We start from the raw sequence: 15,619 nt of genomic DNA, 5'->3' as shown, positions 1-15,619 counted from the left end.
TGTCTGCCTGCAATGCGGGAGGCCTAAGTTCGATCACTGGGTCGGAAAGATCCCCTGGAGAAGGAAATGGCTAACCCACTCCAGAATTCTTGCCTGGAGAATCCCATGGATGGAGGAGCCTGGTGGGCTACAGTCCACAGACTCGCAAAGAGTCGGACACAACTGAGCGACTTAACTTTCAACTTTCAGTGCTGAAGAAGCTGAAGTTGAAGGGTTCTATGAAGACCTACAAGACCTTCTAGAACTAACACCCCAAAAAGATGTCCTTTTCATTATAGGGGACTGGAATGCAAAAGTAGGAAGTCAAGAGATATCTGGAGTAATGGGCAAATTTGGCTTTGGAGTACAAAATGAAGCAGGGCAAAGGCTAACAGAGTTTTCCCAAGAGAATGCCCTGGTCATAGCAAACACCCTCTTCCAACAACACAAGAAAAGACTCTACATATGGACATCACCAGATGGCCAATACCAAAATCAGATTGATTATATTCTTTGAAGCCAAAGATGGAGAAGCTCCATACAGTCAGCAAAAACAAGACTGGGAGCTGACTGTGGCTCATGAACTCCTTATTGCTAAATTCAGACTTAAATTGAAGAAAGTAGGGAAAACCACTAAACTATTCAGGTACGACCTAAATCAAATCCTGTATGATTTATACAGTGGAAGTGACAAATAGATTTAAGGGATTAGCTCTGATAGACAGAGTGCCTGAAGAACTATGGACAGAGGCTCATGACATAGCACAGAAGGCAGTGATCAAGCCCATCCCCAAGGAAAAGAAATGCAAAAAGGCAAAATGGTTGTCTGAGGAGGCCTTACAAATAGCTGAGGAAAAAGAAAAGCTAAATGCAAAGGAGAAAAGGAAAGATATGCCCATTTGAATGAAGAGTTCCAAAGAATAGCAAAGAGAGAAAAGTAAGAAAGCCTTCCTCAGCAATCAATGGAAAGAAATAGAGGAAAACAATAGAATGGGAAAGACTAGAGATATCTTCAAGAAAATTAGAGATACCCAAGGGAACATTTTATGCAAAGATGGGCTCAATAAAGGACAGAAATGGTATGGACCTAACAGAAGCAGAAGATATTAAGAAGGGGTGGCAAGAATACACAGAAGAACTGTACAAAACAGATCTTCACGACCAAGATAATCACGATGGTGTGATCACTCACCTAGAACCAGACATCCTGGAATGTGAAGTCAAGCGGCCTTAGGAAGTATCACTATGAACAAAGCTAGTGGAGGTGATGGAATTCCAGTTGAGCTGTTTCAAATCCTGAAAGATGATGCTGTGAAAGTGCTGCACTGAATATGCCAGCACATTTGGAAAACTCAGCAGTGGCCACAGGACTGGAAAAGGTCAATTTTCATTCCAATCCCAAGGAAAGCCAATGCCAAAGAATGCTCAAACTACTGTACAACTACACTCATCTCACATGCTAGCAAAGTAATGCTCAAAATTCTCCAAGCCAGGCTTCAGCAGTTCGTGAACCATGAAATTCCAGATGTTCAAGCTGGTTTTAAAAAGGCAGAGGAACCAGAGATCAAATTGCCAACATCCACTGGATCATGGAAAAAGGAAGGGAGCTCCAGAAAAACATCTATTTCTGTTTTATTGACTATGCCAAAGCCTTTGACTGTGTGGATCACAAGAAACTGTGAAAAATTCTGAAAGAGACGGGAATACCAGATCAGCTGACCTGCCTCTTGAGAAAACTATATGCAGGTCAAGAAGCAACAGTTAGAACTGGACATGGAACAACAGACTGGTTCCAAATAGGAAAAGGAGTACGTCAAGGCTGTATATTGTCACCCTGCTTATTTAACTTCTATGCAGAGTACATTATGTGAAATGCCAGGCTGGATGAAGCACAAGCTGGAATCAGGATTGCTGGGAGAAATATCAATAACCTCAGATATGCAGATGATACCACCCTTATGGCAGAAAGTGAAGAGGAACTAAAAAGCCTCTTGATGAAAGTGAAAGAGGAGAGTGAAAAAGTTGGCTTAGAACTCAACATTCAGAATACTAAGATCATGATATCTGGTCCCATCACTTCATGGCAAATAGGTGGGGAAACAATGGAAACAGTGACAGACTTTTATTTTCTTAGCCTCCAAAATCACTGCAGATGGTGACTGCAGCCATGAAATTAAAAGATGCTTGCTCCTTGGAAGAAAAGTTATGACCAACCTAGAGAGCATATTAAAAGCAGAGACATTACTTTGCCAACAAAGTTCTGTCTAGTCAAAACTAAGGTTTTTCCAGTAGTCATGTATGGATGTGAGAGTTGGACTATAAAGAAAGCTGCGCGCTGAAGTATTGATGCTTTTGAACTGTGGTGTTGGAGAAGACTCTTGAGAATCCCTTGGACTGCAAGGAGATCCAACCAGTCCATCTTAAAGGAAATCAGTCCTGAATATTCATTGGAAGGACTGATGATGAATCTGAAATTCCAATACTTTGGCCACCTGATGTGAAGAACTGACTCATTGAAAAAGACCCTGATGCTGGAAAGGACTGAAGGCAGGAGGAGAAGGGGACGACAGAGGACGAGATGATAGGATGGCATCACCAACTCGATGCACATAAGTTTGAGCAAGCTCTGGGAGTTGGTGACGGACAGGGAAGCCTGGCATGCTGCAGTCCATGGGGTTCTGAAGAGGTGGATATGACTGAGTGACTGAATTGAACTGATCAAGAAAGCAGCTGGGTAAACAGGAAAGGACAAATTATCTTCAGACGTGTAGAACAGATTTCATCAGCCAACCAAACGTTAGAGAAGCCCAAAGCTTCTGTGGTAAATAACTATCCTCTTTAATAAAGGGTAGGGACTTCCCTGGTGGTCCAGTGGCTAGGACTCTGTGCTCCCAGTGCAGGGGGCCTGGATTCCATCCCTGGTCAGGGGAATAGATTCTACAAGCCACAACTAAGAGGTCATCTGCCTCAACTAAAGATCCTGCATGCCACAACTGAGAGCTGGTGCAGCCAAATAAATAATAATTTTTTTTAAGGCTAACCCACTATGTAGCATTTTACTCATTCAAAGAGAAGGCAAAGAAAATTAGAGGTGATGACTCAATAGGTGTAACCACAGCTTTGGGAAGACCAAAATGCCTTCCAGGTTATTAAAGAAAGAAGGTAATTTGCATAAGCTAATGATGAAAGAATCACGGTCCTTCATACGGACCACAACATATGCCCCAGGTACTACCTATGCTCATCTTTCCCCTTTCCCAACTTCTGTTTGGTTAAGTGCTCCCACCCTTTGGGGCCCAATTCTGTTCATCTCCTGCAGCAAAATTCCCCTCTATGATTTAGACTTCTATCAAAGGCTAACGCCTTTGGTATCTGTACTAGGCATTTATTGATCACTTATCTTACATATCCATCCTTCTGATGCACAAGACTGCAAGTTTCTCAAGGAACTGTGTCTTCTCTGGAGTCCAGCACACAGGGTGGGGAGTTAATGAGCTGATAACATCTACTAAAAATGACACTATGTGGACTTCCCTGGTGTTCCAGTGGCTAAGACCCTCAGCTCCCAATGCAGGGATCCCAGGTTCCATTCTTGGTCAGGGAACTAGATCCCACATGCTGCAGCTAAGATCTGGAGGAGCCAAATATATAAATAAATAAATATTAAAAAAAGAATGACACTATGCACTCTTTTTTAACACTGGAATTTACATGGTACTGTAAAAGTGTGATATCTTTATATAAGATTTCAGGGTTAAATGAGTGTGATATCTTTATATAAGATTTCAGGGTTAAATGGTGAGTTGAGTAAAGGCAACCTACTCCTTCTATCTCAATCCCAATGGAAATGAACAAGCAAAAAAAAAAAAAAAAAACCTAGAAAATGTCCTAGCTCTTTTCTACAGAGGAGGACTGTTGCATGACAGAAAATTAATTTCTGGAAGTCACAAACATGATCAAGGAGAGTTTTGTGGTTGTTGTTTAGTTGCTCAGTTGTGTCTAACTCTTTTTCGACCCCATGGACTGTAGCCCAGCAGGCTCCTCTGTCCATGGGATTCTCCAGGCAAGAATACTGGAGTGGGTTGCCATTTCCTCCTCCAGGGGATCTTCCCACCTAGGGATCCTACCTGAGTCTCTTAAGTTTCCTGCTTTGGCAGGCTGGTTCTTTACTGCTGAGCCACCTGGGACACCCTCAAGAATACCAAATATTAATTTGTAATTCTACTCCCAAGAAGGCAGTTGAACTGGTGGATTCTTAAATCTAAGAATTCCTAGTTGTTTCTTTTTTTAAGATGGGAGGGAACTCTGAGAGCAGGCTACAGGACAGACAGATGACACTCAACTAGTATCTTTTGGTCTATCAGTGACATGTGAGGGCCTGGTTCTGGCACAGAAGCTCTATCAGACACAGAGAAGAAACTATGTACAGACCTTGGGCCCCAGCCCTAGCTTCCTCCCTCTTCTCTTTGAGAGGCTTGATCACTGAACTGTAACAAGTTCTTTACCATGGGATATGCTGGGAGAATGCCATCAGCACCTGAATCATGCATGAGGAATCTAAGAAGAATGTTGGGGGCAAACGCAAGGCATGGATGGAACTCTGAGCATCCAAATCCGAATAAATGTATGCATACACAAAGAAGCTCTATTAGGTGACTTGAAAGGTGGCTTGTCAAGTTCTCATGAGTCAGAAGAACATGCATTCAGAGGAGGCATTTTGTTTTGGGTTCTCAAAATTCAGGAGAACTTCCACGTAGCTCTGATGATGGTGGTCACCTAAATTTGTGCCTTTCCACACTTTCTCCAAAGACGATACAGATAGACAGGAAAAACAAGTGAAACCACCACTAACCTGTGCCTAGAAGGAACTTCCCTGGTGGTCCAGTGGTTAAGACACTGCACCCTCCATGCAGGGTACACAGGTTCAATGCCTGGTTCAGGGAAGTAAGATCCTGAATGCTGTCTGGTGTGGGAAAAAAGTATTAGAAGACAGAGAACACTACAAAATTCAAATTCATTTATATATGTAACTTTAGCTCTAAAGCAAAAGAGGGTCAAGGGTGGAAGAATAATATGTTTTGGGGATGACAGAATTAAGTTCATGGATTGTTGTTTAGGCAACAGGTGGCAGTCACTGGATACTTTTCATAATTAACAAACCCAATGTAGAAAAATAAATATTTATTGTTAAATGTATATATAAATAAAAGATAAAAAACAAAGTTATTATAAAAGGTCTAAATATAAGGGTAACAGCTAAACAAATATTCTGTGACTTGGCAAACCTCTCTAAATACCTTAAAAATTAGAACAAAGAGAATACATCCAATAGAGAAAGAAATACAATAAAATAAATAGGCCAAAATATACCAGGTAAATGGAAATTGAAAGAAAGCTGGAGGTGTGGTCCTGATATCAGTCAAAGCAGCATTTAAGCCCAAAAGCATTACACATAAAAGATAAAGATGATAAACTACACCTCCCAATTAAGATATAACAATTATAGACAGGTATGCACCAAGCAGGGCTTCCCTGGTGGTGCAGGTGGTAAAGAATCAGCCTGCCATACAGGAGATCCAGGTTTGATCTGTGGGTCAGGAAGATGCCTTGGAAGAGGAAACGGCAACCCACTCCAGTATTCTTGCCTAGAGAATTCCATGGACAGAGGAGCCTGGCCGACTACAGTCTATGGAGTTGCAAAGAGTTGACATGACTGAGCTACTAACATTTCACGCATACCAAGTAACATGGCAACCAGCTATAATCACAAGAGTTACAAGGAGGCACAGATAGGAAAACACTACTACTAGAAGGAGGATGTAACATACCACCACGAGTACAGGACAGATCAAATGGCCACAGTCAGCAGGCGTAACGAAGACAATATAACCGATAGGGCAGATTTTACGCATGTATAAAACTTTTACATCCTGACTGCAGAAAATACACTTTCTTAAGCACACACAGATCATTAGGAAAAACTGATCATGTATAAAGTCATAAAGGAAATATTAAATTTCATAAAGTAGAAAATATTATTATAGTAATACTTTCTGATAACTTAGAATAAAACTAGAAATTACTGAAAAAGTATTGTTAATGGTCCACCCAGAAATTTAAAAATCTTCTATTAGGTCTAATTTTTCCAATATTTATGGAACATCTACAAAAATTAATTGTGTATCGGGCTACACAGAAACTTCAATTAATTCCTCAAAGCTGAAAATGAATAGGTCACACCACATCTTATTATGATGCAACAAAACCATAAGGTAATAACCCAAGGTTAAACAAAGAAAGAAAGAGTCTTGTAATACTTGGAAATAAAAACAAAATGAATTTATTATATCTGGGATCAAAGAAGATATAAAAGTTAAAATTACACTATATAGAAAGTAATAATAATAACATTATATTTTAAACCTCCATAATAAGAATTAAATTCTTAGCAGCAAATTCTTATACTAGAGTAAGAATAAATGATTGAATATTCAACTTATGAAAATGGAAAATAGATGGAAGAAAAGCAGGAGTAAGGAATTAATAAGGATAAAAGTAATATATTTATAAGTAGAAAAGTGAATTAGTGTTATTGATAAACAAATTGAAGGAAAAAGAATAACACAGATTTATGACTGGATTGATTTAGAAAGGAGAAAGAAAATACATGTTTATATTACCCAAATTGGGAAACTACTATTAAAATTGGCAAAGTAAAGGCATTTCTTTTTCTTCCCCTCCTATTCCCCACCTCAAAGCTCATCAAAAGCAACCATCAAAGAGAATATGTTCTACACTGTGCAACGGGCATAACACTTTCTATGTTTCAAAAGACAGACCAGGACTTCCCTGGTGGTCCAGTGGTTAAGAATTCACCTGCCAACTCGGGGACATGGGTTCGATCCCTAGTCTGGGAAGATCCCATATGCTACAGGACAGCTAAGCTCGTGTGCCACAACTACTGAAGCTTGAGTGCCTAGAGCACGTGCTCTGCACAAGAGAAACCACTGCAGTGAGAAGCCTGAGCACCACAACTAGAGAGTGGCCCCTGCACTCTGAAACTAGAAAAAAGCCTGAGCAGCAGCAAAGACCCAGCAAAGTCAAAAAGAAATAAATATTCAGAAAAAAAGAGAAAATCCACTTATTAAAAAAGGGGAGAGAGAGAGCCTGGGAGGAAGCAGGCACTTTGTGGATTCCATTATCTGGAAGGTTGTCTGGGGAGGGGTCTGGCCTTGGGTGCAGTGTGGCAGAATTTCAGGGCATCCAGAACCAGTGACTGAGGTCCCAGCTGGTGTGTGGTCTGCAGCAGTAGAAGAAGAGAGGTCTCTGCTGGGTGAGTCGCCCGTGTGGATAGGCAAGCATTGCTCCTGGCTGCGGAGCCTCCAAACCTGACTTGCTGTCTGGCTCCCCCGGCGGTTTTGTGAGCCACTTAACATCTTCTGATAAATTCCTTTTCGAGGTACAATAGCTTGAGTGAGTTATGTAGTTAATGACCAAGAACCTCCTGATCTGAGAAGGATCAGAGACCTCAAAGTTCATTGCAAGGGGCAGTCTTCTCCAATTTTTTTCCTTTTGGCTGCGCTGGGTCTTCGTTTTTGGGAGCTGGCTTTCTCTAGTTGCAGCAAGAAGGGTCTACTCCTCGTTCTGGCGCACTGGCTTCTCATTGCAGTGGCTTCTCCTGTTGCGGAGCTCAGGCTCTGGGTGCACGAGCTTCAGTAATTGCGGCATGGGCTTAGATGCTCCATGGCATGGGGAATCCTCCCTGATCTGGGATTGAACTGGTGTCCCCTGCATTGGCAATGGATTCTTATCCACTGGGCCACGAGGGAAGTCCTTCTCCAAACATTTTTGATGGTGAAACCACTACCAGAATAAAATAGACACACCACAACCCCAACACATATTTATTACCTGTGATTTATATACAAATATTGGTATGGTCATGAATGATAAAACAGATTAAAGGAGAAAATGTAAACTGATGAGATTTAATTGGACTAAAAATATTTAAGGACAGATCATTTTAATTTTACTTATTAACAGTACATATTTACTCATATAAGAATCCATGCATCAGATCCTTTTTTTTTTAAGATAAAATTTGACTTTTTCTTTTTCAGTATATCTGACTAGGTTGTCGTTTTTACTCTGGAACATGGCTGATGAAAAGTTCATTTCTAATAGCAAAAGGGGTGTTATGTCGGCCATTTTTGTATTTTGCCCTCTTTTTTCATATTCTTTTCCATTATAGGTTATTCTAAAGTATTCAGTGCAGTTCCCTGTGCTATGCAATAGGTCCTTGTTTATCTCTTTTATACACAGTGGTGTGTATCTGTTAATTCCAGGTTCTTAATTTGCTCCTCCTACCCGCTTTCCGTAAGCTTGTTTTCTATCTGTGAGTCTGTTCTTGAAACTACTGCTACTTGACTAACTCCACAGAAGTTCCAAGCTCCTTCTTCGTTGCCACTTCCCCTATGTTGTTGTTGTTTAGTTGCTACGTTGTGTCTGAGACTCTTTGCAACCCCATGGACTGTAGGTGCCAGGCTCCTCTATTCATAGAATTCCCCAGGCGAGAATACTGGAGTGGATGTTCATTTCCTTCTCCAGGGGATCTTCCCTATCCAGGGATCAAACCCACATCTCCTACACTGGCAGGTGAATTCTTTACTACTGACTATAGAGAAAGTGGGAGTGTTAGGTCGATCAGTTCTGTCTGACTCTTTGTAACCCTATGGACTGTAACTCGCCAGGCTCGTCTGTCCATGGAATTCTCCAGGCAAGGATTCTGGAATGAGTTGCCACTCCCTTATCCAGGGGATCTGAACCTGGGTCTCCAGCATTGCAGGCAGATTCTTTATGAGCCTCCAGGGAAGCTTGGCTATAGAAGAAAGGAGAACTAAATATTTGCTTTCCCTGCTTCCCTTGCTGCTAAGTATGGCTATATGACATGGTTCTGGTCAATGATCCATAAGCAGACATCTACCAGGGCCTTCTGGGGGAACTTTTGTTTTTCTTGATGATACAGAGAAACATACTTTATGCCACTCCTCTACTCCTCCCTCCTACCTTCAGCTCAGGTGTGGAGGCTGGAGTCAGAGCAGCCTCTGTGTCCCTCTGAAGGACCAATGGAGGAAAGGTCGAGAGAATTGCATTGCTGCTGGCACTGGCCAGGCTAGGCCACTAGACAAACCCCAGAAGTTACTTATGCTTGAATTTCTGGATATTTGAAATAAATTCTGTCTGTTTGACACTGATTTTTTGAATTTTCTCACGTATGCTTCAAAGCATTCCTAAGTGCTACAAGACACCTCGTTATAGACTAACATTATAGAGCATTTCATGCACACACATAGAGCATGTCTCTCCATTTCCTCCCTCCTCTTAGCCACTCATCCTCACTCTATTCTTTAGCAAATAACCAGCCCCATTCAAAGGTGAAAAGTCATCAGAAAGAACAGTGCATGGCAATAGCAAAAGCAAAGTGGGAAAGGAACATAGGCAGTTGAAAACCATGCATCCCAAGAAGAATTACTCCTTTGGAATAAGGAGCTCTTAGAAATAAATAAATATAAATATCTATGAGAATATAAACATAATAGCCGGAATAAATATTACTTAGATAAAAATGAAAAGTAAATGATTAAACAGATATTATTTTTTTTAACAAAAGAAAGAAAAAAGATGGAAGAATGTTGGCAGGGTGGGATTTTTTAACTTGTATCTTTTTCTGTGTTTTCATTTACCTTCAGCATCCTGCACCTAATGAGTTTCATTATTTTGCATTCAGAAAACCCCCCAATATTTAAGAAACACTGTCACCTTATTATGGGCTTCCTAGGTGGTACAGTGGTAAAGAAACCACCTTCAATGCAGGAAATGTGGGTTTGATCCTTGGGTCAGAAAGATCCCCTGGAGTAGGAAATGACAACCCATTCTAGTATTCTTGCCTGGGAAATCCCATGGACAGAGGAGCCTGGCGAGCTACAGTCCATGGCGTTGCAAAGAGTTGGGCACAACTTAGCAACTAAACAACAACCACAACAACTACTTTATATCATGTCTGTACTCTGGTGGCTTGGATTTTAGGTCTGAGGAGACCCCTTTCTTTACCGAAAGGCATGCTGTCCTGACTGTGTTTATTTTTTTACCCAAGGATTGTGCAACAGCTTTCCTCTTCCGTCCCTCAGGAAGGTGTGTGGGCACATCCCACCTTGGATCCTGACCTCAAGCCATCTTTGCCAGCACAGCCCTCACCTGAGAAGCTCTGGGAGATCCAAGTGGGGTCTGAACTGTGGGCAACAAAGTTAACACCATCCCTATAAAAATTCCAATGACATTTTTTCATAGAAATAGGAAAACAATCCTAAAATTCGTATGGAACTATAAAAGACCCAGAATAGCCAAAGTAATCTTGAGCAAGAAGAAGAAATCAAGGCATCATATTTCCTCACTTCAAACTGTGGTACAAAGCTATAATCACCAAAACCATATGGTCCTGGCATAAAAATAGACACATAGACCAGTGGAACAGAAAGCCCAGAAATAAACCCATGCACATACAGTCAACTAGTTTTTGACAAACATCAATAATATACAGTGGGGGAAAGAAGAGTCTCTTCAATAAATGGTGTGGGAAAACTGGACAACTACACGCAAAGAAATTAAACGAGACTCATAGTATTAAAAAAAAAGACTCAAAATGGATTATATTCTTAAAAGTAACACCTGAAATTGTTAAACTCCTAGAAGAAAACAAGGGAGAAGCTCCTTGATGCTAGTCTTGGCAACGATTCTTTGGAATTGATTCTCAAAAAATTAAAAATAGAACTACCATGCGATCTAGCAATCCCTGCTCTGGGTGTATGTCCAAAAGAAATAAAATCACTATCTTGAGGCGATATCTGCATTCCTATGTGTGTTGTAGCATTCTTCACAGTAGCCATGATATAGAAACAACCTAAGTGGATAAACAAGATGCATGCGTGCGTGCTAAGTCCCTTCAGTTGTGTCTGACTCTGTAGCCTGCCAGGCTCCTCTGTCCATGGAATTCCCTAGGCAAGAATAGTGGAGTGGGCTGCCGTTCCCTCCTCCAGGGGATCTTCCTGACCCAGGGATGGAACTCATATCTCTTATGTCTCCTGCATTGGCAGGCAGGTTCTCTACCACTAGCACAACCTGGGAAGCCCCAAAGAAGATGTGTGTGTGTGTGTGTGTGTGTGTGTGTGTGTGTGCATGTTGTTTAGTCCAACTCTTCTGCCTGTCCGACCCTTTTGTGACCATCGACTGTAGCCTGCCAGGCTTCTCTGTCCACTGGATTTCCCAGGCAAGAATACTGGAGTGTGTTGCCATTTCCTTCTCTAGGGGATCTTTCTGACCCAGGGATTAAACCTGTGTCTCCTGCATTGGCAGGAAGATTCTTTACCATGGGGTCGCAAAGAGTCAGACGTGACTTAGCAATTGGGCACACAGCACATACTCTCATACACACACCCATATATATTCCCTTTTTCTTTTTAGCAGAACACAAAACAAAGTATTACAATCTAGTATGTGAGAACAGAGAGAAGGGCAATGAACTCCTCTGGTGGTCGTTGCCCACCTGGTTACTCCTCATACCTCCTCTGACTTGTGGGGCCCCTTGAAGTTCCTAGAGCACTCTGAAATACAATATGAAACTGCCATGTGATACACAGAGAAAAGAGGCCTCCAGGCATGAGAGATGTTTAAGGCCCCACAGTTAGTGAGGGGCAGAGGTGGAAGTTGAAACCAGGAGCCTGCAGGCGCCAAATGTCATTTCCACCACGTTATTCCTCCACGTGTGGGCTGACTGGAGAGCAGGTGGGCCTCTGGTTTCACCTTCCTTTAAAAAAATATTTTTATTTTAAATCATTTATTTATTTGGGTCTTAGTTGCAACATGTGCGATCTAGTTCCCTGACCAGGGATCAAACCTGGGCCCCCTGGATTGAGAGCTCAGAGGCTCAGTCACTTGGTTTTACTTTTGGTTCTAAGGAAGGCATGTGCCAAACTGGGGAGTGATAGAAGGAAGCCTGTGTGAACTTTTCCCTGAGAGCAGTGCCCTAGGTGGAGGCACTCAACTCTAGGAAGCGGGTTTAACAACATTCAGGAAGCATGTCTTTTTAGCTGGATTTGGCATTGGAGGTATGCAAGTCACGAAGCAACAGTTAGAATTGGACATGGAACAAGAGACAGGTTCCAAAGGGGGAAAGAAGCACGTCAAGGCTGTCTATTGTCACCCTGATTATTTAACTAATATGCAGAGTACATCATGAGAAACGCTGGGCTGGATGAAGCACAGGCTGGAATCAAGATTGCCGGGAGAAATATCAATAACCTCAGATATGCAGATGACACCACCCGTATGGCAGAAAGCGAAGAAGAACTAAAGGGGCTCTTGTTGAAAATGAAAGAGGAGAGTGAAAAAGTTGACTTAAAACTCAATATTAAGAAAACTAAGATTGTAGCATCTGGTCTTATTACTTCATGGCAAATAGATGGGGAAACATGGAAACAGTGGCAGACTTAATTTTTTTGGGTTCCAAAATCGCTACAGATGGTGACTGAAGCCATGAAATTAAAAGGTGCTTGCTCCCTGGAAGAAAAGTTATGCCCAACCTAGATAGGATATTAAAAAGCAGAGACATTACTTTGCCAACAGAGGTCCATCTAGTCAAAGCTAAGGTTTTTCCAGTAGTCATGTATGGATGTGAGAGTTGGACCATAAAGAAAGCTGAGTGCTGAAGAATTGATGCTTTTGAACTGTGGTGTTGGAGAAGACTCTTGAGAATCCCTTGGACTGCAAGGAGATCAAACCAGTCAGTCCTAAAGGAAATCAACCCTGAATGTTCATTGAAGGACTGATGTTGAAGCTGAAACTCCTACTTTGGCAACCTGATGTGAAGAACAGACTCACTGGAAAAGACCCTGATGCTGGGAAAGATTGAAGGCAGGAGAAGAGGATGAGGAGAAGGACAGAGGATGAGATGGTTGGATGGCATCACCGACTCAATGGACATGGGTTTGGGTAGACTCCGGGACTTGGTGATAGACAGGGAGGCCTGGAGTGCTGCAGTCCATGGGGTCGCAAAGAGTCGAACACAACTGAGCAACTGAACCGAACTGAACTGAACTGGCATTGGAGGACAAGAGGGGAATTTCCAAACACATATCCCAGATCAGACAGGACTCCAGCAGCGCACAATGCCAACTGCAAAACCAAGAAATTCCAGAAGAGGGCACTATTCACCAACAATCTGAAAGGTTGCTTGGCATCAAAGATTGGAAACCCAAACAGCTCTTTAAAAAGAAAAAAAGTTGGTTTTTTCTTAGTATTCCCAGCCATCTGCAATACAGACCAATTAAGAATCAATCACAGGTTTCTAGGCTGTAGCTTTAAAAGCCTCAGGTGACCGATAGACATTCAGTACTTTGTATATTTTTTCTGATGCCACTTTTTTTTTTTTGCAAGCCTACTAGATTTTATTCATTTTTTCTTAATTTATTTTAATGGGAGGCTAATTACTTTACAATATTGTGGTTTTTGCCATGCATTGACATGAATCAGCCACGGGTGTACATGTGAAGCCACTTTAAAAGTTTCTTGAAAAATATGGTTTGAAAGAATAGCCAAGAGAAGACCTTGCAAAGAAGGAGTTGTGGGTGAGGAGGGAGGGTGACAGGGGCTGGACTGCTTGTCAGGCAGAGATTCAGAGACTTCTCTCTTTTTTTTTTCCTTCTTAAATTAATTTATTTGGCTGTGCTGGGTGTTAGGTGTGGCTCGCAGGCTCCTCCTGTGTCGTGCGAGACCCTTTGCTGCAGTGCACAGGCTCTCTGGTTGGGCACTCGGGTGTAGCTGCTAGTCGCTCTGGGGCATGGAGGATCCTAGCTCCCTGTCCAAGGATTGAACCTGCGTCCCCTGTGTCGCAAGGCTGACTCTCAACCACTGGACCAGCAGGGAAGTGCCCAGATATTTCTCTTGCACCCCAGCAAAGCCATTTCCTCATGAGTAAATCAGGGTTCAAAGATGTTGCTCCAGGGCATCTCAGGCTCCTTTGTAGATGCCCCTCCCAGGATCTGAGCGGGTAGGAGGGGAGGCTGAGAGAGGCTGCCTGAGCCAGAGGTCAAGTCTATTCTCCCCAAGAATGGGATAACTCACAGGACCATCCCTTTTAGGAATGGTCTAGATCAGTGGCCCTCACCTGGGGACTATTTTGCCACCTACTCCCACCAGGGGTCATTTGGCAATCCTGGAGAAATCTTCAGTCATCAGAATTTTGGGGGTGTCACTGGCACCTCGTGGGTAGACACCAGAGAAGCAGGTGAACATCCTGCAGGGCACAGGGCAGCCCCCTACAGATAATAAAGAATTCTCCTGCCCCAAATGTCAAGAGTGCCCTGACTGAGAGACCCTAGTCTAGAGACAAAGAATTCTCAGAGCGTGGTCCCCAGTCCAAGTACGCCAGCATCACCTATTTAACTGTAGATTCGCTGGCTGTTTCTCAGACCTGTGAGATCAGAAGCTCAGAGAACCACTCATGCTTCATTCGGTGAGCCCTTGAAATGATATAATGCACGTCAGGGGCTTCCCTGGTGGCTCAGTGGTAAAGAATCTGCCTGCAGTGCAGAAGACACGGGTTTGATCCCTGGGTCGGGAAGATCCTCTGGAGAAGGGAATGATTACCCACTCCAGTATTCTTGCCTGAGAAATCTCTTGGATAGAGGAGCCTGGCGGGCTATAGTTCATGAGGTTGCAAAGAGTCAGACACGACTGAGAAACTAAACAATGCATGTCTCGTTTGAGAAACACTTGTCCAGGGGCGATCCTGCTTGAGATTTAGAAGTCTAAGTGTGCTTCTAAGATATGTGTGTGCTTACAATCCCCGTGAAACTGTTAAAATGCACATTCTGGTTTAGCAGTCTGGGAATCTGCATTTCTTACAAGCTCCAGCTGATGCTGATGTGGCTGGTTGAGGCCCACACTTTGAGAAGCAAGGATTTGTGATACGGCTTCCAAAACCTGCCAGGTCATGAGGGAGACCTTAAGTGTGTGTGTCGAAACTTCAGATTCTCAGGCTCCCCCTCAGGCCCACTAACCAAGCCATCTCCAGAGAATGGGCCTGGGAATCAGTATTTTTTAGTAAGTGTCTCAGAAACTTCTCATGATCAAGCAGGTCTGAAAGCACTGACTTCTGACAGTAGGTTCAGGAGTTATCAGTTAACGATGTCATCTCTGAGTCCTCTTTGTTTATACTGGAAGTTCTCAACCAGGGCTGAGGAGAATCATCTGGGGAGCCTCAGAATCCTCCTAGCAAAGGCCAAAAGGCAGATTGATTACATCAGAACCTCGGAGGATGGGACCTAGGAAGTGGTACTTTAAAAAAAACAATTATTTAAAAAATTTTATTTATTTTAATTGGAGGCTAATTACTTTACAATATTGTAGTGGTTTTTGCATACATCGACATGAATTAGCCACGGGAGTACATGTATTCCCAATCCAGAACCCCCTCCCACCTCCCTCCCCATCCCATCCCCCAGGGTCATCCCTGTGCATCAGCCCTGAGCACCCTGTCTCATGCATGGAAGGAACCTGGACCAGCAATCCGCCTCACATATGATAA

Source organism: Ovis aries, unplaced genomic scaffold (genome assembly GCF_016772045.2).
Source record: "Ovis aries strain OAR_USU_Benz2616 breed Rambouillet unplaced genomic scaffold, ARS-UI_Ramb_v3.0 scaffold_85, whole genome shotgun sequence".
Taxonomy (NCBI): domain Eukaryota; kingdom Metazoa; phylum Chordata; class Mammalia; order Artiodactyla; family Bovidae; genus Ovis; species Ovis aries.
This window is presented reverse-complemented; position numbering follows the sequence as displayed.